The sequence below is a fragment of the Anser anser genome (genome assembly GCF_964211835.1).
Source record: "Anser anser genome assembly, chromosome: 4".
Lineage (NCBI taxonomy): Eukaryota > Metazoa > Chordata > Aves > Anseriformes > Anatidae > Anser > Anser anser.
The window spans coordinates 8,461,261-8,485,185 of NC_139724.1; the positions used below are offsets into that span (position 1 = coordinate 8,461,261).

The following is a 23,925-nucleotide window of genomic DNA, read 5'->3' on the forward strand; positions in this document are numbered from 1 at the left end:
GTGATAAGACAAGAGTGAGTGGCCTCAAGTTGTGCCAGGGGAGGCTCAGGTTGGAAATTAGGAGACGTTTCTCCTCAGAAAGAGCAGTCAGGCATTGGGATGGGTTGTCTAGTCAGGTGGTGGAGTCACTGTCCCTGGGGGTGTTTAAGAAAAGGCTGGATGTGGTACTTTGCGACATGGTTTAGTGGGTAATATTGGTGGTAGGGGGATGGTTGGAGCAGATGATCTTGGAGGTCTTTTCCAACCTTAATGATTCTATGATTCTGTGATTACAGCCCTATTTAGAGCCTCAGGTTCAAATCAAAAATAAGTCATTGTTGGGCAAAACATTATGTGACCACATGCAAAAATAAAACACCATGCCCTGAAGAGCCTATATCCCAGGACGTGTGACATGCAGAAGGAGAGCAGAGAAGGCTGAAGTCAAATTCATTATACATCTTATACTCATTTACAACTTTTCTGCTCATCATAAATACACATAAAAAGTGTTGAAACTCCCCATCTGTGCTTTAAAATATTAGACAGGGCCTGAGGGTACAACTAGAAGATAAGATTGCAGTGACAACTGTAGGGACATTGCAGGCTGGAGGGGCTGTGAGAGGCAAGAAAGGCCAGTGGCCGCACACGTGAGGTGCTTGGAGGAGGGAGGCCATGTTAGGTGGCGGCCATGCCAGGTGGAGACCAGACGGCAACAGTTGTCCTCCTGAAGCATAGGACTGGAGAGGGGAGGGTACTGCCCTGTGTCCTGGGCATGGTGTACCTTGGGGGGGGGAAGAGAGTAGCAAACCATAGCCCCCTCCCCTCTTACTGCAGGCCTGCCAGCTCTTGGAGTTGTGTCCAAACCAGCATCATCTTAAATTTGTGCTGAGAGGAATTTGCCAAGACTAATTTCTTCAGCAGCTAGGGATGGTGGCTGGTGATTATGTGCTGCATTCCTGTGCGTTCAGAATGTTCCTGTCTGACTTTACAGGGAATTTGGAGGCAGTTGTGGTCTGGAAAAGCTTAGCATTCCTCAAAATAGTCAGAGAAGAATTCAGATTTGAAGAGCTTACCCAAAAGAAAGCTCCAGATCTTCTGTGGCTACCCTCCATCTCATAATATACATATAATATTTTTAGTTTAGCTTCAAATAATGAGTTGTTCTTACCAAAAGGATTTCAGTACAAAGACAAAGGTGATACAGTTATAACAGCCTGATACGCTCCCTTCTGCAAGGATTTTTTTTTTTCCTTTTTTTTTTTTTTTTTTCACTAGGGAGGCAGAAAACAGGAATATAACAAAAATAATCCTAGCGCTGCAATTCAAAGATGCAGTAACACATTCAAGAATAGGTGCTTTAGTGAGTGTGTGAAATTACAGATGTACCTGTTAGGTCTGTACAGTAACTGGCAGAGGCTGCAGTGTGCAAGACAGAACAAGAGGCAAGAAAAGAGATTAAAAAGCCTTAATGTACAAGGATTCCATTTCATGCCATTGTCATGCTGGTGTTACATATTATTCTGGATGGTGTTGTATGTTACGCTGGATGCCATGCAGTGTCTCTAAACAGTGTTATATACCCTATAAGTTAAAATAATGGTTCAGTGCAAGTCTTAAGAGTGTTAACCTACACTGAAGTCAAGGGCCCTTTAGTTTTCAATCTATGCTCTCCCAGCAATGCTCATTTTAACTCCTAGTAGCAAATACTTTCTGCCTCAGAGGAGCTGCATGTCTCTCTAAGTGGCAAAAATTGTAAGCTTTGTTGTAAATGAAGCATGGGATACACTGTCAATACAAGCTATACAAAACATAACGAGACTATTTAAATACTTTATGATTTTTTCCAATGTTCTATCAGAGATTGAACACTGGAGTGAGGCGTAAGTGAGAGCGACTTACCAAATGAAGAACATAATGAATGTCTTTCATAAAAATGAATATTTAAACAGTGTAGTTAGTTGTATTATAATTGTTCAACCTCAACATAATACCATGATGTTTCACTATTCTTTCCTCCAGTACAATTCTAATCTGAATGTTATATATATAAACTGTGGTGAATAAGAATCCATCAGGCATGGCATCAGCTCTTAGAAATGTAACCCTTTGGACAGCCACGATGTTTGATTTAACCACAAGCTGTGGATACTATATATATGTATTTTAATGCCAAACCCAGAGAACTCATCAGTAAAACTCCTATTGCCCTGAGTGGAAATCTTTACCGAGAAGAAAATATCAGTAGACTGTTCCAGCATGAAGCTGCACCTGCATGGTCCTTCATGCCTCTGCACCGTTTCACTAAAGAAAAAAAAAAGTGGACATTCACTGAATGTGGATATGCACGTACATACACACACATGCACATAGAGCTATGGAAAGCCTATTGCAGGCAACAAAAATACTTCTACCTATTTTAGTGCAACTAAAGGATTAAATCTGTATGTAAGGGCAATTGAAAACATTAGACATTTAGCAGCAAATTTAGTTAACACATCTTTCCTTTGAAGCATCAGCTGTCACCGTATTCAGCAGAACTTTTGCAGTCATTTGTTAAAGTAGCAGCATATTTATCCTCCTAGAGTATTGAATTAACTGGCTTTTGAGGACCACCTTGCTTGAACAGCTTGTGCAGTTACAGGTCAACCTTGGTGCTAAAATCAGAAGACAGCTCTGAAATCTGTGTCTGTGCATGCTAGGTGTGAACCTTCCCTGCATGTATGAATGATACCAATGTGCAATATATATTTTTTTTTGTTCTGTGTGGATGGTTGAAGGAGTGTATATAGAGGAACTTATCTAAGACACTGTTTTCTGATGACCAAAAGAAACAGTACTGTGCCTTTCAGCTCCTCCAACTCCTTCCTCCCCAGAAGGTCACAATCAGGACCATTATTATTCTTGAGCCTATCATGAGATTTAATATTTCGAATGCAGAAATACTATATTTGTCCACTGCTTGTCAGCAAGGCATATTGAGGGAGAGAGGGATGAAGAATGTGGAATGATTTTTTTTTCTTTTTTATGAAGATGGTATTTCAACTTCATTTTATTCATATAGAATAACATACATAAGGTTTTAGAAAGAAGGTAAAATAGGAATTTCGTGGGTAGGTGGTTCGGAGCAGCAGTTTGGTGGGAGCTAGCTGACTTTGAACCAATTTTACTGCACTTGATCCATGTTCACTAGAAACAAGTTATTTATTGAAACCTCTTCTTGCTTCTCTCCATTTCCAAGATTTCAGTGTAGTTTAAAGGATTACAGTTTTGTTCTGGGTTTGTTACATTAATTTTGTATTTGGTGAACAGTGGTAGACAGGAAGAGGAACACACAAGTGGAACATTTAAATTAACTGAAACACATTTGAAAATATGTTTGAAAATATGTAAGCCTGTTAGTTAAGACAAAAAATAGAAAATCCCCAAAGTCTATCAGTTTAGGCTTTTCTTCTTAGAAGATTTTTATTTTAATGAAATCTCTGCAAGCACTAATCCACAGTACTGAACAGGGCATTTTGTTTCATTTAATTGATTTTCTTTATTGCAGCCAAGTTGGTAAAAGATTGAAAGTCATCTATTGTGCATGTGTAAATACCTTAAGAATCCTTTTTAATATGCACAGCGATTAGCTTATTAACAAATTCAGACTACAAAATGATACAGCACTTTGAGATGCGATTCTAGTTATTTGCATAATAACTAATCACCTGAGCATGGCTTTGCTTCAGCCTATTTACCCCCCAAAATGGGCAAGATTATTAGCATGTTTGTCCGTATTTATAGCTCTTCTACTGCCATGGTTATGTGTTGTTTGGTTTAGCTATTCAAGACTGAAGAATAGACCAGTGCCATTGCTATAGCTAGCGGTAAAGCTAAGTGTGCAAGCATCAGAGGAATCAGCCAAAGCCAGGTCTCACTAGAGCTTTTTCTATTTATATCTCTTAACTAATGCTTTGCCAAAGGTCTTTGTATGTCATCAAAGGTGTTGCATTGAAAAGGCAGGTCTGGAAAATCTGCAGGCCTCTACAAGGCAAAAGGAGTGCTTGATGAAGTCAGGCAAATATATAATACTTATATATTCTCTGGATTCTCCATAAATTTCTTCATATGCTCCTACAAAGCGTTCAGAGCCTCTCAGTTCCCTGTTGCTCAGGTGAAGGATGAGAATTTCTCAGCTCTAGGAAGTAATATACTCATGTAGGCCTTGCAGTCAGGACACTCCTCTGCTTCAGTAGTGCGTTTAATTACCCCCAAACATATTTTTTATTCTGTGCCATGAATACAGTCCCTTAAATGCACAAGACAGCAGGCAGTGTGAAAAGCCTTTATCCCTCCTAAGCATTGGAAGTGACTGAGTAACATGTGAGTGAGAGAATGAAACATTACCATGTGTGAACTGTGAGGAGATATATAGAAAAAAAAAAGCAAGGGTGAATTTTGGAGCAAATTAAAAGAGACGTGTGATAAAGATAAGTGATTCCAAGAGAGAAGAGAGAGGTGGAGAGTTAAAGGACATCAAAGACTTTCCTTAAAAATAGTAAAGGGAAACCAAAGTACATGACCAAAGCTGCTAACAGATGAGAAAAAAAAAAATCACCATCCATTACAGGGGACATTACACAGCTGCAGAACTCTCTACAGGTAGGGCACAGTATGAGTCAAGGACAGCTGCAGCAATTACAAAATGAACTTATGATTAATTTATGAAGTTGTATGTGTTTTTCTGCGAGTTAAAGCATTTGATTGAAACTTTACATTTAGTATATTATAGGCAAATGTACACAATTTTAGCCAAGGACCTTCTTGCTCTACTTTTATTTTATCCATGGTAGATGTAATTTCACATCTAACTCAACATTTCTGACAGCCTGAGAGCATGATAAATAAATTCTGTAGTTGTTTATTTTTAGATTTGGCAGTTACTTATTTCCTTGTGCAGATCAGGTTAGAAACCATTGGATAGTAGAAACTAATTCTTGTTGGATTTAGATTTAACACTGCAGATCTGATTCTTCCACTTAAATTCTTGCAGGGGGGTATAATTTTAGACTTAAAATAACTGCTTTTACTTCCCAAAGTCTTTAAGGTCATGTTTCACTGAATAGATCTTATTGTCTGGTCACGTTAGCAATAACTTTAATAACTACTCTTTTAATCTATACTAATAAAGTTGTATTTTCATGTCAGATAATTATCTTATTCCATGAAATAATTTGACAATATATATAATAAGATTTTAAGTTCATAATACAATAAAGGTTTTAATATTTATTTACGGTTTCTGAGTGTTTTATTTTTATAGATATTTGTACTCATTATATTGAGTCAAATCTTCAGCAAATGTAAAATGCTATAGGTCTGGGGAAGCTATGGAGGTAAATCTATTTAAAACATTTAAGGATCTGGCCTTTTTTTCTGTATTTTAACATCATTTACTTTACAAGTGTACACAAGCTGACTCTTGGCCAGGAGCTTTCATCTGCTTTGTTTCATAGGTGGCTAGTAAAAAGGGGTTTGGGGGGGGATTTCTTTCTTTCTTTCTTTCTTTCTTTCTTTCTTTCTTTCTTTCTTTCTTTCTTTCTTTCTTTCTTTCTTTCTGTGCTGAAGGCCGCTGTTGAGGAAAGAGAAAATGAACTAAATAATTATTCTAGTACTGGATCTTGTTAAGAAGAATCTTTCATGCTGCTGCTGTCTGATTCTCTAATCTGATCTCCAGAACTTCTCTAACTTTATTAGAGGACGATGTCAGTGCTTCCACAGTGCAAGGCTGAGGTGCTTTTAGATTCTTTCCCAAAAATTACATTTGTGTAGCATTGGCGATTCATTTTTTTTTCCTTTTGGTTTTGGATTTACTCGATATCCAGCCCCTTTCCTGCTCCAGTTTGAAATCTCAGCATTTTCTATCTTCAGTATCATCTGCAAGGCTAACAGCAACAAAGCATGAGGAATAACTAAGCAAAGAAATGATAAATTGAAAAATCACACCCAAAAAAAATCATATGGACAAATCCCCAAACAATAATTACTTGAAAAATACTGTGTGGTTGTTTTGACAGCCATATCTATTAGCATTCAGGGATGAGGATTTTGAATTTCAGCAGATGCCCTGAAAGCAGAGAATTGGGGATTATTTGGATTTGAGGTACAGCAACAGGCCACTGTTGTTCTAAATGGTTATCAGAGTGATTTATTACAAACTGAGTTACAAGGTACAAATAACCTTAGAGGGTTGCAAGAGAAAGAGAGATCAGGGAAACGCTTATCTCGGTGTCATGGATACCTCCTTAGACCACGCTCAACAGCTTTTCCAAGCTCATGAATTTTACTTTTGATGCTTAAAACCAGGAGTTATGCAAAGGATCTTCCATACAGCACATATTGTATTATGAGCATGTCATCTTACCCTGACTGACCAGGTAATACCAGGAAACAAGTGGTATTTCTGGACAAAAATGCTCTGACCATTACAGCAAGTGTTTGCAGGTCTCGTCATATGATGAATCTCATCATGATTCTTTATGGCCCCATCAAACAGAGAAAGCAGGATCAGGTTTGTATTGCATCTGGATAACTCATTTTATACCAGCTTTATTAAGACTGCAGTATCATAACTTCTCACATTTTTTCCTGCTGTCACCTAATAATGCCAGTTTTCATAGCTCATAAATTCAAAACAACAAACTACTTCTAAACTTTACGAAGATAAAAGTACAGGCAAGCACAAAGCCTGGCACTTTTTTTTTTTTTTCCCTAATATTCGTATTCTAGGTTTTCAGAAAACCTAGATAAAAGGATTTCCTTAAGAATGCACTTTGATTTGCAATTCAGGACCATAGAGTCAGTCATGTAAATTACCAAATGCAGCCTATTGGATTACTAAGTGTACAAATCAGTGTAGGCTGTGGTCCCTTGGCAAGTGTCCAGCATGGCCCTTGATGCCAGTTTTTGGAAACCCAGTGTATGTGTGTTTCAGTGCCCAGGAACTGCTGTGGACACCAATACACTCCCACCTACAGAGCCTCAGAGTCACTTGCTGAACTTGGTCTCTTGTTATTCCCCAAAATAAAAACGTCCTGCAGCATCCTACCGCATAGCATCATCTCTAACGTGAAGGGATCACTGGCCTAATTACCTGTCAGCATCTCTATATGTTTTGTGTCTTCTGCTCATATGGAAGAAATACTTGTGGAGTCTTGGTGCTACAGGACCATGCAGGTCTCTGGAGCGAGACTCTCTCTCCAGAGTCATTCCTCCTACCTACTGAATAGACATCAGACGACAACACAATTTGGCTATTTCTGACCTAGATTGCTACTTGCAACCCTTTTAATGCTATTTTCCATCTCCCGAGCCATCTGGCCCCTGTTGCAAGATACCTGCAGATGTATTAATAAACCAATCTAATAGAGCTGTACATATTAAAAATACAGCAGAAGCAGCTGGTTGGTGTTTGTTGTAAGCTTTCTTTTTTCCCTAATGTTTCAGCTGCCGTAATTTAAAGTCCTAAGCCAGTTCCTTTGAGGAAAAGAACAGGTTTTATTTCTCTTCTACCTGCAAAACAAAATACATTCATCTTTCATAAATGAAGGTTGTCATTGAAATGGAAGTTATAAGGAGCATAAATGTCATCTCCTGCCTGGAGTCGAAACCTTAAGTTTAGCCCTGGAACAGCACTGTCACTTCATTTTATTACAATATACCCTCCTGACAGGTCTTATATTAATTGCACCAGATTGTCTGCCGTGTGCTCATTTGTTTGTTTTCTCTTAACTACGAACATTTGAATGACTTTCAGAAAACTTTGCTTTCTTTCAGATACAAGTGAGGTCAGAGAGAAACAAAATACCTGTTAACGGAGTTTATACTGTAGAGTATTAATTCTAATGATCAAACTAGTGCTCTTTGGGATAATGCTCATGATTTTTTCAAAGTGGGCCTGCAGATGTAGTGCCATATAAACCAACAGATAGGAAAATTTGGCTGTACACAAGTAAATAGAGTATACAAAATTTATTCTATAGGCCTTTGCCAAACTCCCCAGCTCCCCAGCTGCATGAGAAAGCTCAGAAACTACCATTAAAAACAAAAACAAAAACAAAACCTGAATACTATCCTTAGGGTGCATTGCAAAATATCTGAAAACAACAACAACAAAACAACAAAATACCACAACAGCAAAAACACAGCATGCAATGAACATACACACCCTGCATTGTCCAAGCAATTTTTTTTTCAGCTTGACAGAATGGCTGTTTCAGCTTCTCTCACCTGCTTACTACTGCCCTAACTATACCAGCATTCAAAACACAATGCAAAGGTTAAAGTACAGGTATGGGATCTAAGAATCCCCAAACACTAAATTACTAACACCAGTAATTAAGTCCAAAAAGCCAAGGACTAAGTAAATTAGTTGTAGTAGATTGTAAGTGAGGCTTGGGGGGGTGGAGGGGTCGGGGTGGTGGAAAGAAGGCAAAAAACAAGATAAAACCTAAAATGTTACCTGGGTCAGGTAGCAAGTATCTGAAGATATTTAAAGCAAACAAACAAACAAAATAAAATTTAAAAAAAGCCTCTCACATTTAAACACAGCTACACTTCTGAAAGCCCACAGAAAATGATCTTGCAGTTTTAAAAATGACTTGCAGAGATCTGTGTGGAGGTGGGAAAACAAAGTTTTGCCCAGATAATCACAGAAATTTTAAACTGTTTCCAACTTTGTCCCACTACAGTGGATGAAAGGATACAAAATGGAATTGCGTCTGAGATAAATTGTGCAAAAGCCTTCAAGAGCTTATGTAGAAGTAGTTGGAAGTAATTGGAATATGTAGAAGTCTAGTTGGTAGGAGAATTAATTGCATTTTTGACACCTGCCAAAATGAACATGCCGTTTTCTCAAGGGGAAAACAACAACAGCAACAACAACAAACACTTATAATTTCTTTGCATATTAAAGAGACATGAATAACATAAAGGAATGCCTCTCTGAGAGAGATGCAGGATCTACACTGAACAGAACGATGCTGTTATTACAAACTTTCTTTTGTTGCTTTAAAAAGCAATATAGCCTAGCCTGCATAATTCTGGGAAGAAAAATAAGACACCCTCCTTTCTTCTAACACTTATCTATAAACTTCACTAACACTATCTATAAACTTCACTGAGCAACTGGCTGCTTCATGCGACATATTCCAGTAGTGTTTGATAGTTGGTTAAAGTGGGTCTCATTAGTATATCCTGGGTCAGTCTTCCTTGCCAGTGGACGTTGTATTTTATAACTACATTACCGTGAAATATTTCAAGGAAGATAAGTGGTATAATTGAGCATCATACTACAGTTGAAATATAATTTGCAATTCTTTAAAGACATATACCTCTGTCAATTCAGTCATTCACTGAAGTTTTCTTTAAACTCTAAATGTTTATCAAAAATTAGATTTCCCCCATGATCTTATTTTTGCTTGGCATTTTAACAAGGGAAAGATCTCATTCTTTCTCTAGTTAGAAAATCCTTAAGAAACTTAAAGATAACAAATTGCCCATGATCACACTCTTCCAAGATGACAGAAACCTTGGAATATAAGTTGTTTTGGTTTGTTTTTAATTATGATTTTTTTTTTTTTTATTCTATCAAAGCTTAGAAGACCTTGAAAGTTGTGGCTAAATATGGTGTTACAAGTAACACAGAGACACTAAAGTGCAAATTTTGAACCTCTTTCTGGAAGAAAATATCAATTTTGAAATCTGGTTTGTTAATAAGGGAACATCTCCTACAGAACCATATGTTTTATAGGACTTGCTTTTCTGCCGATAAGGACCACTGTAGGTTTGTTTCCCTCTGACCTGGCACAAAAATATATCCTTCACTGTACTCATGCATCACATGAAATCACAGAATAAGGCATAACAAATTCTGAGTAATCTTTAACCTTCATTTGACTGTTTACCTGTCTTAATTTTAATCATTCTCCTTCACAAGATTACAATGTAAACAGTGCACTCTCACCCTGCCATTGGATGTGTTGAATGTGTCCTGTGAGTAATTTAAAAACGATCAAACAAACAAACAAACAAAAAAATGCATTGCATTGTTTGTTTGTTTGTTTTTGAAGCACTAGATAGCACCGCAGTAGCACAGTACACTCCAATTGACTTGATGATAGAAAAATCAAGTTACTTAGCCTCATTGCTGTGTTTATTCATACTTCTGATAAGATTGATTAGGAAAAAAAAATCTAATATTTTAAATGACATAAAATAGTGTTTTAAAAAGACATTTTCAGGTTCAAACTCTGAGGAAACACAGCACTGCATTGGATCTAGGTGTTCCACACCACGCACAGCGCTAATGATAATATTCCCCATGCACCAGCAGTGCCACACAACTCAAAAGCCTAAACAGAGATGTGTTTAGGATGTTTACACAATGATTTTCATTGTAAACACTTTTAGATGAATGGCTTGAAAGTTCATTCAGTATGAGCAGAAGATTTTCTTTATCATCAAGCAAATGCACTGGAGCGGCCTCACCTCGAGCACTGTGTGCAGTTCTGGGCACCTCAGTTCAAAAAGGACATGAAACTGTTGGAGAGTGTACAGAGGAGGGCGACGAAGATGGGGAAGGGCCCAGAGGGGAAGACATAAGAGGAGCGGCTGAGGTCACTGGGCCTGTTCAGCCTGGAGAAGAGGAGGCTGAGGGGGGACCTCATCGCAGTCTACAACTTCCTCGTGAGGGGGAGTGGAGGGGCAGGGGACCTATTCTCCGTTATCACCAGTGACAGAACCTGCGGGAACGGTGTTAAGCTGAGGCAGGGGAAGTTTAGGCTGGACATCAGGAAGAGGTTCTTCACCGAGAGGGTGGTCGCACACTGGAACAGGCTCCCCAGTGGTCACTGCACCGAGCCTGTCTGAATTTAAGAAGTGTTTGGACTGTGCACTTAGTCACATGGTCTGAATTTTTGGGTAGACCTGTGCGGTGCCAAGAGTTGGACTTGATGATCCTTATGGGTCCCTTCCAACTCGGGATATTCTATGATTCTATGAAATACAGACCAATATACATGCCTTTGCTCGCTTAGTGTTCAGACTAAGTGTTGCAAAGCTGTGTTATGTTGTAATCCCTCAGAGTTGCCTGTCTGAACCAGCAATAACCAATTCAAGCTCGAAAATGTTCTTACACTGAAAGCAATTCACAACTAGCATTGCAGCTGAAGAGGTACTTGCATATTTCTTTGTTACGGTGTTTCAGCACATGAAAGACCACCTTATTATTATCAAAATAATAAATCTTGAAATATATACAGTTATCTTTGCTTTGATTTGTTCCTGTAAGAACGTCCAGTACATTGTAAGTGAACTCATCAGTCTCACTGGAAATGAAACACAGTAAGAAGGACGGGTGAACATGTGTGTCTGTCTGTCTCTAAGCATGTTAGGGGAAAGGGGAGAGCAGCAGCTAGCAGAGGGGAGGAGGACAGAAGGACATGGCTTGTCTCCCATCCTTTGATTAGAACCTTGTTCATCCAATGGATCAGTGGTCCACAGCAAGCAGCCCAGCCGCGCTGCCTGGCAGCACGCGCTCTGCAGGCACTGGCTCAGCAGGGCTTCTGCTCTGCCGCCTTTGTCTGGTCACCCGGTCTGCAGGCTCAACACCTTGTGTCACTCGTTCCCCTTTCTCTGATTTAAATAAGAGGTTTCATTACAGATGCAAGCATAACTATATATGTATAACTATAACTACATGTATATATTTACATGGAATATATATTATCTCACGGGCCCATTCACATGGGGAAGGAAAACAGCAGGACTGAACTTATCCCTGTTGGTATTCTGCTTGCCTCAAAGCTTTTAGTCCCACAGACACACATAAGAAAAAGAGAATCAGGCCCACAGATCTTGGTAAATTCATTCAGATTACTATAAAACCCTCTAGTCTAAAACTGAGATCTTTCATAACTTTCCTACAAGTTTTCATTGTCTGATCAGCAATAGTGGCAGGAAGAGAGAGGGGAAAAAAGAAGTCTTTGGGAGGGGGGTGGAGAGTACAACTCCACAATCTGTTTTCACTTTGAAAGGGAATTACTAAACTAAACAGAAGCGGCTGATTTTCAATGACACTTACACTTTGGATTCCATAAAGGCACAGAAAATGTAGACGCGAAGCACAGCTTGTCCCTGAGATGCTGTGAGTATTTGATACAGCAAGAGAGAAAGAGAGGTGTCGGCTTGCAACAACAATAGCAGGAACAAAAACAGGTTTTATGCAAGATTTTCCAGCACTATGTCTCTTCTTACTCTTGGACAGCAGAAGATAAAGTGCAAGAGAACTGGTGAAACATAATATTTGAGGAAAGAAGAAAAGAAATTACGACAATCAAGAGCTTACTTATTTAGAAGCATATTAAGCAAGAAGATAAGCACGTGCAGCTACTGCACAGCGGTAAGTGACTGCACAAGACACGCACAGCAATGGAGAGCCAGACACAGCAGAAGCTGCTGGCTGAACTGGTGCAGGAACCAGTAAAACAGCTCAAGAGGAGGAAGCCACGTCACCAGGCTTCCAGCTATTTTTGCACTCCCCAGCACAAGGCAGACAGCCATGGCAGGTGCTCAGAGCTGGAGATTTGCTTCAGTAAGTACGCTAGATTACTCCAGAGACATGCAATTACAGGGATGAAGGTCTGCCTTGCTTATAGTGCCTGCTTTTTCTTATTGGCATTCAGGCAACCAGACTAAAAACAGAGTATGAGCTAAACACATTCCTGGCCTGGGGATAGCCTTGTCCGGATGAGTTTCTGTAAAGCACCAAATATAACAATCTCACCAACCTAACCTTGTTTAGGCCACACAAACAAGTACGCTTCTGAGAACAAATACTAAAATATGCCTGTTCTATCCTTTTCTTTTCCTGGATAATTTGAACTATGCCTCCCTCTTTCCTCTCAACGTTTGGCTCTTTTGGACACTTCCATACAGGAGCTTCTGTAAACACAATTTTACCCTTGGCATGCAAGATCCCTGCAGTACATCCTGCTTATCCTAAGTCCCCAGACCACATTGTAGAAGGAACTATGAAAAGGTCGATTAAACCTAGAAGTAGAATATGTTACTTTGTTGAGGAGTAATATCATGGCAGTAGCTTGCTTCCTTAGCTGTTGGTAGCATACAAGGCTTTGTTGCACCATTAACCAGGTATCGACCCTTCACTGCATCCGAGCTGGGAGAGGCAGAAACCTAGATGGCAATTTGCCTTACCTGAGTTCTCAATTACTTTGTGGAGGTAACTTCCTTACTCCTCTCTCCCAACTGCAAAGGATTCAGAGACTAACAACGCCTAAGGGCATTGATTTAGTGTCTAATGGCAAGCCATAGAACACGTTTAAAGTTTAAATTAGGTTTTTCTTTTGACTGCTTTAATCTCAGCTATTTCTATAGACATGAAATTTCCATTATTTTTCACTATGAAACTTCAACTACATAATCATCACAACTGAGCTGAAAGATGGACAATGGACAGCAGATAAAACTGACCCCAGATAAGGGAAAGATTTTTCTGCTGGGCATAAGAAAATATTTCCATGAATTTGGATTCAAGGTCTCTCTTCATCGACCGTAAATATCAGCCACTTATTAATTCAGTTTGTGTCTATTTAGATTCCTGAAGCTAAATTCTCACATGGCAACCTTTGTGAATTATGATTTCTATCTCTGGTTGGCAAGGGACTCCTATCTGATGAATAATAACATGGCTTCAGTTATTCATTCCTTGATCATTGCTCAGTTGGACTACAACCATACAATATATCCTTAGCAACACAAACTACTTCAAGCACATCAAGCTTGTCTTCTGCTTATGGCAGGCTATAAAACTGTGAATCATTTTATCTTGATCTTTAGCTAGAATTGATATATAATAACATTACATACATATATCCCCCACAATTTTTTTTTTAAGAAAGCCCTTAAATTCTCCTATAAGAAGGCACTCCACTGCCTGTGCTTTTTTCTGAGAAAAAAAAATCTGATATCAATGTGTTTAGCCATATTTCTATATATGCTTTTCCAATAGGTCGTTAAGAACATAATTGGTAAAAAGAAATCCAGATTTCCTGTCTACATTCAGCAGCACCAAACCCATGAAGGATCATCATCTAAAAAACGTAGAACACTTGAAGGCTCTCACCTACAGCCTGCAGCACTGCTGAGGAAGAAAACAGAGAGTTTTTTTGTGTTTTTTTTTTTTTTTAATTAAACATACAAGGCTAAGGTCTTTCATTACTCTAGATAATATATGCTGATGGATTTTGCTTGTGCTAGTCTCTGCTTTGCAGAGGTGCGAAGACAAGGAGAAGCAGCAGCTCAGTGGGGACTTGCCTTTTGTTCAGTATTACTGTCACTATGCAGCTACTGCAAATGCATCACTTGTGGCAAGTCAAGAGAACAATTTTCATATTTTTTGCACCAAGAAAGTCTCAGTGTGTCATTGAATTCAGAATAAATTCATGACATCAAGAAAGTCCATCAGCAATCACTGATGATGATTTCTGATTGAGATATTGAGATATTTTCAATGACCTGTAGGAGAAGAAATTTTGGCTGCACAGCCCTGTACAGCCAGCTATCAGCTGTCTTCCTCCACTCCCAGGAGCCAACCATTCTCTTACTTTCTTCATTTGGAAAGCATTACTTCATTGACCTCACAAATTCACACAACATAGAATTAAAAGTACATCAACACGTTGCACAAATTTTGGACTCTTTTGAGACGCTCAGTGGATGTACCAAATTCAGGTCTGTGCAGCTGTGCCAGAGCCACAGATCTTGGTTGGAGCTCACAAATTGCATGTCAGCAATGGTGATTGCAAGGGGGTTGCCTGCATGTTTCATAGTAAACTTCCCTTCACAGTACTGTGACAGCAAGCATGAAGGCCAACGCAACAGAAGATGACAGCAGGAAGCAGGAGAGAAATAAATATCCTGCTGCTCTACAAGTTTTTACCAAAAATTCACCGTTTCCAATGGAAAAATGGCTTAGGTGAGAGGTGATAGGTTGTAGTTACTCCTTTCTTGCCAACTAAAAAGTTCTTTGAACATCTATAATCAAGATTTTAAAATGCCTGAACCATTCTGTCTTCAAGAGGACAAGTGGTCATATTTGAGAATATATCCATTTAAGGAAGAATAAATCACAGGAAAGTGAAAAAGGTGAAATTAAATGGCTAAAATCCCTTCCTACTCAGATGTTAGTCCATTACGTATCCCAGCCCAGTGTTTTTTGCTTTTAGTTTTGGTATTTTTGAAAAACTAGCATCTTTTAAAAGAAATGTGTGGTGTGACTGGATATTGTATCAACACTGAAAATTGTAATAGTTTCTTTTGATTACTTTGTGAGAAATTAGTTGAAATTCGTCGGAGGAAATCAAATAGCATGTCATAGAACAGGTTTACAGATTAAATCTGTTTGGTTCCTTGCAGACCTTTGAGGTATAAAATATATTGTATGAACTGCAGACTGTGATCTGAGGAAAGTTGCTTACCACTGGCAAAGTATTGCAAAGTAAATCAATCGTGGCCTGACTTACTTTCTTTTTTTCTTCTATAACTTTCATAACTGTTAGGAAAACATACAAACTGACCTTTAAAGCAATTCTTTTTATTTTTTTCTGTAAAACTTTGAAAGCAATTTTAGTTTAAAAAACAAGAAAACAAGTTTAAATATCTCAAATGCTACTGTGAAAAGGGACTGCTGTCCTACAGCCAGCTCTATTATGCACTAGACAAAGGGATACAGCTTGCTCTCCTATACTTGTATTGATTTTGCAGCTGGAAAAATATGAAAACATGCTTCAAGCAGATAAACTCCATACAGAAAAAAAAAAAGATTAAATAAACTCACAACATCTAGTATTCTGACTGCAGGTGTACTTATTGTAAGTGACCGATAAGAATTTTCAAGTTTAAAAAATTAGAATAAATAAATTCATTAAGAAGCTACAGATGGCAAAACCAGGCGTGCTAGAGAACCCACCACTTAGTAATGTTACTTTGCTAGCAATTAGTGCAATATTCAATATACAGGGCCCTTGAGTCCCATGTTCTCTTCTCCTATCCCCTTTCTTCCTCCTTACTGCAAAGATACGATACGCAAACAGGCAATCATCCAAATGGCATTGGTTATAAAATGGAAATGCATACATACATATAATTGTTAATTGGTTCTATAACTAAAACCCATCTGTATGCTCGCACAGCTACTTGGGGCATGATGATTCCTCAACAGCTAAGCAGGGGCAAGGAGATCTGTTGAGAAATTCTGCAGTTATGCTGTTACATATTGTTTATAGGTGAGTATAGCTGGGCATCTTCTTCTAAGGAGGCAGTGTCAGCTCACCAGGGAGGAAGAGGTGTAGATCAAAAGTAGAGTGGGGATATCCAGCACTTCAAAGGCCTGAAGAAACCAGGGTGAAAATGACACAGACTGTGATTTATTTGCCTTTTTAATGCTTTCTCTGTACATATTGACTATTCTATAAAAAGAAGGTGCCAGCCACAAAGTCAGATGCTGATGCAGAAAGGAGCAGTTCCTGCAGCTAAGAGCCTTGTTCCTGCTGGCAGTCTCACATAGCCCAAGGGCGGGACATGGACACTCTCCAAGAGCAGCAGCACATGTCTGGGACAGAGCATTCCTGAAGGAAGTCTACAAAGGGGCTGCAGAAGAATCTCTTCTATGTGCTAGAAATCTTATCAGTCAGAATGCGGAAATGTCCAATAGGCAGTTTATTTTTCAACCTTTTAAGAAATATTCACAAGATCATAAAACATGTTATGGATTATAAGCAATATATGGATTACATTTTACAACAGGTGCCAGGTAACTATTACTGGTTGTTACTACAGCATTGTTTATATAAACTTCAGAAACTCTGTCTCTCATTTTAGGAGAACATTTACGTTTAAACCAGCCCTTGGAGTGTTTCAGCAAAACAAACATTGCTTGCTATATTTTTTTTCCCAAATGCATCTCTGTGTCTGAGAATTAGTTATTTCTAAACTATGAAGTCAAGACTGTCTTTTCATATCTACATATGCATATGTAAATTTGTATATAAAGGGATGTGAGTAAAATTGTCAGATAGGAATAGTGAAAATAAATGTAAATGACACAAGTATAATAGCTCCAAGTATAATAGTCCATAGTGCATAATCTGAAGGCTGATAGCTCCTGTAACGCGCAGAGCGCATGAAATAGCTCCCTGGAGTAGCCTAACCCTTGTCAAGCACGTTACACACAAACCACTGCTGGAAAAGACCTTTTATCTTCACATATTTAAAGCAAAATAATAACAGAAGTATTTCTGCACTGGAAAATGCATTAATATCTTAAATTAGAGGTTTTGTTTCCGAGCTGCTGTTTACAGTCCCAGCCACCCTGCAAGCTGTACTCCCCACAGGAAGGCCAGGGGGGCAGAATGTCATCAAAGGCCATGCTCACACCACCTTCACCGAGACTGCACCATTGTGCTGCAGCCAAAAACCTGGCAAAGAAAAGACCCTTCACTGTCAAGGATGGTGGGAAGACTTCTGGAAAATGTCAACTGCATTAGTGAGAAAAAGACAAAAAAGAGACAAAAAAATAATGCACGGAAAAAATTAAAAATAAAATCTAGTTTTCATGGAAAAATACAGAACATTATATCAGGAGACTAAAGTTATGATAAATGTTGAGCCGTATACATAAAATGTGTACCCTCCCTGTGTATGCTTTGCAGAGTTACCAATAAACATAACAGAGAGATCTAATGTAATTTATAGGACTCATGCAAATTTTTGGATTTCAAATTTTTTCACTGAAGTGAAACTTAGATTACTTCTATAGCTACAGTTCTAATATCCCTTTTTTACTTGTTTTTAATTTTTTAAATGAGAATAAATAAACTAAAGAATGTGTGTGGATCATGTAATGTACCTGCAGTTTTTGTGAGGCCATTATTTCTTTTTCTTTGGAGACCACTCTGTCTCTCTGGAAACAAACAGGAGCTTGTCACAGAACTACCTGTTTTGGTTGGTTGGTTGGTTGATTTGTTTTGTGGGTCGCACTGATCACACAACAGGCTTGAATGGGAAATCCCCGTCACCCAAGAATCTTGGAAGTGATCATGAATTGGCCAGAGAACAAAGATTTTGGGCTATCACTGATTTTGAGCTATCACCAGAGGAGGAGGTGATAGTGTGCTGAAGAGGCTCCACTGCATAACAAATTACCAAAAAATGACAAGCAATGGCCCTGTTCACTCATGGCTCCTGCTGTATTCTTGGAAAGCATCAGAAGGGGAAAGTTGCTGTATGGAGCCCTACAAGATATGTTACAGAAGCTGTTGAAGGAGAAGGTGAGTTGAGCCAGTTTGCAGAAGTGAAAGCCATCCAGCTGGCTTTAGATGTTGCTGAATGAGACAAGATGCCCATTCTCTGTCTCTGTACTGACTCATGGACGGTGGCAAAATGCCCCGTGAGGGTGGTTACAGCAATGGAAGCAGAGCAGAGTGAGGGGCACACGGCATACAAGGGCAGGCTGAGGGACCTCCTTTGGTCAGCACGAAGGAGAGAAGGCTCAGGGGTGGACCTGACAGCTGCCTGCAGCTGCCTGCTGGGAGGGAGTAGAGAAGATGAAGCCTGCATCTTCTCTGAGGGGCTCTGTGGCAGAAACTATTTCTAGAGCTGTCAACTGGAATTTAGACTATATTTCAGGATTTCTAACCTGTGCCACTAATTTACCATTATAAACTGTATAATATTATCATGCTTTGTATTACTTGCCTGTCAAATGGGCATCTTCTGTTTTCTTTACCTCATTTTGGAGTAATCTTAGTTTTAGTTGTTTTACTATGAAGTTCTTTGTGATTCGCAAAAGAAAATGTCTCGGCGGCATTGTAAAAGGCTGCGGAGGTTTATATCAATCACATCAAAAATGACCACGATGAGACAATTCTTCTGTACCCTGGTATTGTTCAGGACAATTTATTGTGCTAATCTTAAATGATTTTGAATTAAGGAAGTACGCAAGTTCTGCTGTACGTATAGTCTGCAATAAGAGCAGTAACTTTTTTTTTTAAGAGGAAGTTCTTTTTGGGAAAATATGTAAGGTAAAGTATTATGAATAAGCTATTCTCCAGCAGAGAGATTCAGAAAATTTAACTTGTTTAGAATTCATCTCTTGAAAAAGAAAAATAGTTTTTTTTCTGTGTGTTTTATAGCATGGTACATAAATGAGATGACAGAATCACAAAATGGTTTGTGTTGGAAGGGGCCCTTAAGGATCATCCAGTTCCAAGCCCGTGCCATGAGCAGGGACACCTCCCACTAGACCACTTTGCCCAAAGCCCCGTCCAGCCTGGCCTTAAACAATTCCATTGATGGGGCATCCACAGCTTCTCTGGGCCACCTGTTGGACTGCCTCACCACCCTCAGAGTAAAGAATTTCTTCCTAATGTCTAATCTAAATCTCCCCTCTTTTAGCTTAAAACCATTCCTCTTGTTCTATCACTCCACTCCCTGACAAAGAGTCCCTCCCCGGCTTTCCTGGAGACCCCCTTTAGGTACTGCAAGGCTGCTATCAGGTCTCCCTGGAGCCTTCTCTTCTCCAGGCTGAACAACCCCAACTCCCTCAGCCTTTCTTCACAGGAGAGGTGCTCCAGCCTTCTGATCATCCTCTTGGCCCTTCTCTGGAATCGCTCTAATAGCTATAATAGACATAAATTGTTATTTTTTTTAACTTTATTTAAGAAAAGAAAAAAAAAGGACTAGATTTTTGTTTTTCCATTAACCATTCACTCTAAGCAGAACTGGCATGCGGACAGCATCTTTGGACTCAGTGATTGAAACTAAGACATTTCAGGTTCAGTTAAAAGTAAATGTATATGTGGATTACTTCTTACTCCTGAAGCAAACTTGCTCTCTCTGCATATGTTTATCATCACCTGTCGTGTTATTTGTCTCCTACCACATATTGCATTGAAATGAGATATTTTTTTCCTCTTTGTCTGTAGAAACGAACCGTTCTGGAAGCAAGAATATGAGGACAATTCTTTGGGAAAGAAACATAAACCCAGTTTTTTTGTACTGAAGTCATGTTTAGTTAACTTGCATAAATAGTAGGCTTTGACTAAGTCATTTGCACAGACAAAGATTTTCACTGTAAAATGTTTGAAAGCATTTCTGTTGTGGACATTACTGATTCAGCTAAAACCAGGACTTGGCTCTGCTTTGCCTTCATATAAATAATTCTGTAAGAGTTCTTAATAATATATTTTTTATTTTTTTATTATTTTTCTTGCCTGTTCACTTGTTTCATGGTAGGTAGAGGCATGAAGTGGGTGTGGATATCAGGGCAAGAATATTAACATATGAACGGTTTTTTACTCTGTTATACTGTGTGTCTCCGATTCTATGAGAATGAAGGGAAACTGCAGCATGAAGCATATTAAGTTTAGGAAAGTGTGCACTTGTTTCAAAAATTACTACCTGGGCTGTCTCCACCTGCAAGTGTGGGCCTGGTGCTGCTCACGTTTCTGCCACAGAGCCCCTCAGAGAAGACGCAGGCTTCATCTTCTCTACTCCCTCCCAGCAGGCAGCTGCAGGCAGCTGTCAGGTCCACCCCTGAGCCTTCTCTCCTTTGTGCTGACCAAAGGAGGTCCCTCAGCCTGCCCTTGTATGCCGTGTGCCCCGGCCCCTCACTCCCTCATGTGCCCTGGGCTGGGCCCACTCCACACCCATCAGTATCTTCCCTGTCTGGGGGAGACCAGAGGGGGATCCCGGAGCCCAAGTGCAGTCGCAAAATGACACCAAATCAGAGAGGAAAGTGGTTTTACTGGTTGTTGTTTATTATTATTGTTGTTGCAATGCAAAAATAATTTATTTATTATGATTATTCTATCATTTTATTGCCCCGTCCTGGGAAGAACTGGAAACCAAGCATCTTGAAGGGTCTTTACGCTGCACTCCTGCGCTGCTTCCTGGCAGGCCTGAAGGCTTCTGCTTCTGCAGAGGAACAGCTCTCTGCGTGCCCGTTTCGAGGGATCTGCTGCTGTTCTCTGTGCACCGCCATGCAGGGCGCGGGTTCGTCTTCAAGCACCTCTTGGCAGCCTTCTCGTCCTGAGACCGAGACAGCCCACGCCAGGCGTGGCCTTCGGAGGGCTTCTCCTGTCGCCCGGTGCAGCAGCCCAGAGGAAGCCGAGTGCGCTCTTGCCCAGCGCTCGGGACTCCGTGCAGAAGGGGCGACACCTCTCTGGGAGAGGTGGGGAGGGGGGACGGGGAGACGGGGACAGGGGGTGGGAGAAGAGGCCATCGTGCAGGCAGTCCTGCATGATGGTTAAGCGATGGCCTCTTCCCCCTATTTGTGGAGGCGGAGGCAGGGCCGGGAGTATGGAGCGGTCCGGGCGGCTCTGCGATGACGATGTTGTTGTCTCGCTGGTGGGAGCCCTGGCACGATGACGTTGTGCCACATCAGATGGGTTGGAGGTGGATCCACCTCCATTGGCTCTTCATCATCTGCAGGTGGATCCACCTCCATGGGCTCCACACCAACCGCCACGGCCGCTCCATCTCCGCTGGCGCTCCTCCGCCTGCACTTCTTGGGTGCGGTGACCCAATTCGCTTTGGTCCCACGAAACGGTGGGCAGCTTTCAATAAATGCTCTCTTAAGACCAACCATTGTTGGACGTTGCTAGAAATCCTAGGATTCCAGCTAGTGGTGTGCCAGGCGCAGGGGCTTTTATAGGCCCCAGAACAAAGGGGGGCGGGCAGATGCCCTGTGACATCGGGAGAGTTCTGTGATGGCCGCCATGATGGCGCGCCACGCCCCAGGCCCAACATGGCCGTGTTGGGAGGGGGCTTCTGGGACCTGGTGACATCAGGAAGCCTCTGTAATGGCGCGCCACGCCCCAGGCCCAACATGGCCGTGTTGGGAGGGGGCTTCTGCGGCCTGAAAGAGGCCCTCGTGTGGAAGGAGGATGGTCAGGGGGGCTGGGGGCCCCTTTCCTGGGGGTGTCTCTCCCGGGCCATTTTGCTTCCCAGAGAGACAGGCTGCCCCTTGGGCACTGTGACTGCCCTCTGCCTCCCCTCCTGTGCTCTGGCCTCCATCCCCCTCCTCAACCCATGCCTGGCATCCCTGTGCCACAAGATGGTGGCAACTATGTTTTGGGAGGGGCAGCAGTCCTCCATTACCCCCAACCTGTTACCGCCACGTAACAGGTTGTACAGTGCAGCATAAAGTCCCTTCAAGATGCTTGGTTACCAGCTCTTCCCAGGACGGGGCAATAAAATGATAGAATAATCATAATAAATAAATTATTTTTGCATTGCAACAACAACAACCAGTAAAACCACTTTCCTCTCTGATTTGGTGTCATTTTTGCGACTGCACTTGGGCTCCGGGATCCCCCTCTGGTCTCCCCCAGACAGGAAAGATACTGATGGGTGTGGAGTGGGCCCAGCCCAGGGCACATGAGGGAGTGAGGGGCCGGGGCACACGGCATACAAGGGCAGGCTGAGGGACCTCCTTTGGTCAGCATGAAGGAGAGAAGGCTCAGGGGTGGACCTGACAGCTGCCTGCAGCTGCCTGCTGGGAGGGAGTAGAGAAGATGAAGCCTGCGTCTTCTCTGAGGGGCTCTGTGGCAGAAACTATTTCTAGAGCTGTCAACTGGAATTTAGACTATATTTCAGGATTTCTAACCTGTGCCACTAATTTACCATTATAAACTGTATAATATTATCATGCTTTGTATTACTTGCCTATCAAATGGGCATCTTCTGTTTTCTTTACCTCATTTTGGAGTAATCTTAGTTTTAGTTGTTTTACTATGAAGTTCTTTGTGATTCACAAAAGAAAATGTCTCGGCGGCATTGTAAAAAGCTGCAGAGGTATATATCAATCACATCAAAAATGACCACGATGAGACAATTCTTCTGTACCCTGGTATTGTTCAGGACAATTTATTGTGCTAATCTTAAATGATTTTGAATTAAGGAAGTACGCAAGTTCTGCTGTACGTATAGTTTGCAATAAGAGCAGTAGCTTTTTTTTTTAAGAGGAAGTTCTTTTTGGGAAAATATGTAAGGTAAAGTATTATGAATAAGCTATTCTCCAGCAGAAAGATTCAGAAAATTTAACTTGTTTAGAATTCATCTCTTGAAAAAGAAAAATAGTTTTTTTTTCTGTGTGTTTTATAGCATGGTACATAAATGAGATGACAGAATCACAAAATGGTTTGTGTTGGAAGGGGCCCTTAAGGATCATCCAGTTCCAACCCCGTGCCATGAGCAGGGACACCTCCCACTAGACCACTTTGCCCAAAGCCCCGTCCAGCCTGGCCTTAAACAATTCCATTGATGGGGCATCCACAGCTTCTCTGGGCCACCTGTTGGACTGCCTCACCACCCTCAGAGTAAAGAATTTCTTCCTAATATCTAATCTAAATCTCCCCTCTTTTAGCTTAAAACCATTCCTCTTGTTCTATCACTCCACTCCCTGACAAAGAGTCCCTCCCCAGCTTTCCTGGAGACCCCCTTTAGGTACTGCAAGGCTGCTATCAGGTCTCCCTGGAGCCTTCTCTTCTCCAGGCTGAACAACCCCAACTCCCTCAGCCTTTCTTCACAGGAGAGGTGCTCCAGCCTTCTGATCATCCTCTTGGCCCTTCTCTGGAATCGCTCTAATAGCTATAATAGACATAAATTGTTATTTTTTTTAACTTTATTTAAGAAAAGAAAAAAAAAGGACTAGATTTTTGTTTTTCCATTAACCATTCACTCTAAGCAGAACTGGCATGCGGACAGCATCTTTGGACTCAGTGATTGAAACTAAGACATTTCAGGTTCAGTTAAAAGTAAATGTATATGTGGATTACTTCTTACTCCTGAAGCAAACTTGCTCTCTCTGCATATGTTTATCAT

General features: G+C 40.6%; 2 long non-coding RNA genes across 4 annotated transcripts in view; one reads left to right on the forward strand and one right to left on the reverse strand.

The window, feature by feature from the left end:
* Positions 1–23,925, reverse strand: part of LOC310899347 — a 343,657-nt gene that overhangs the window by 37,238 nt on the left and 282,494 nt on the right. The window lies entirely within an intron of this gene.
* Positions 20,513–22,032, forward strand: LOC310898376. The gene is made up of 2 exons (XR_014583246.1): positions 20,513–21,840; positions 21,922–22,032. It is a non-coding gene; the product is annotated as an uncharacterized lncRNA (long non-coding RNA).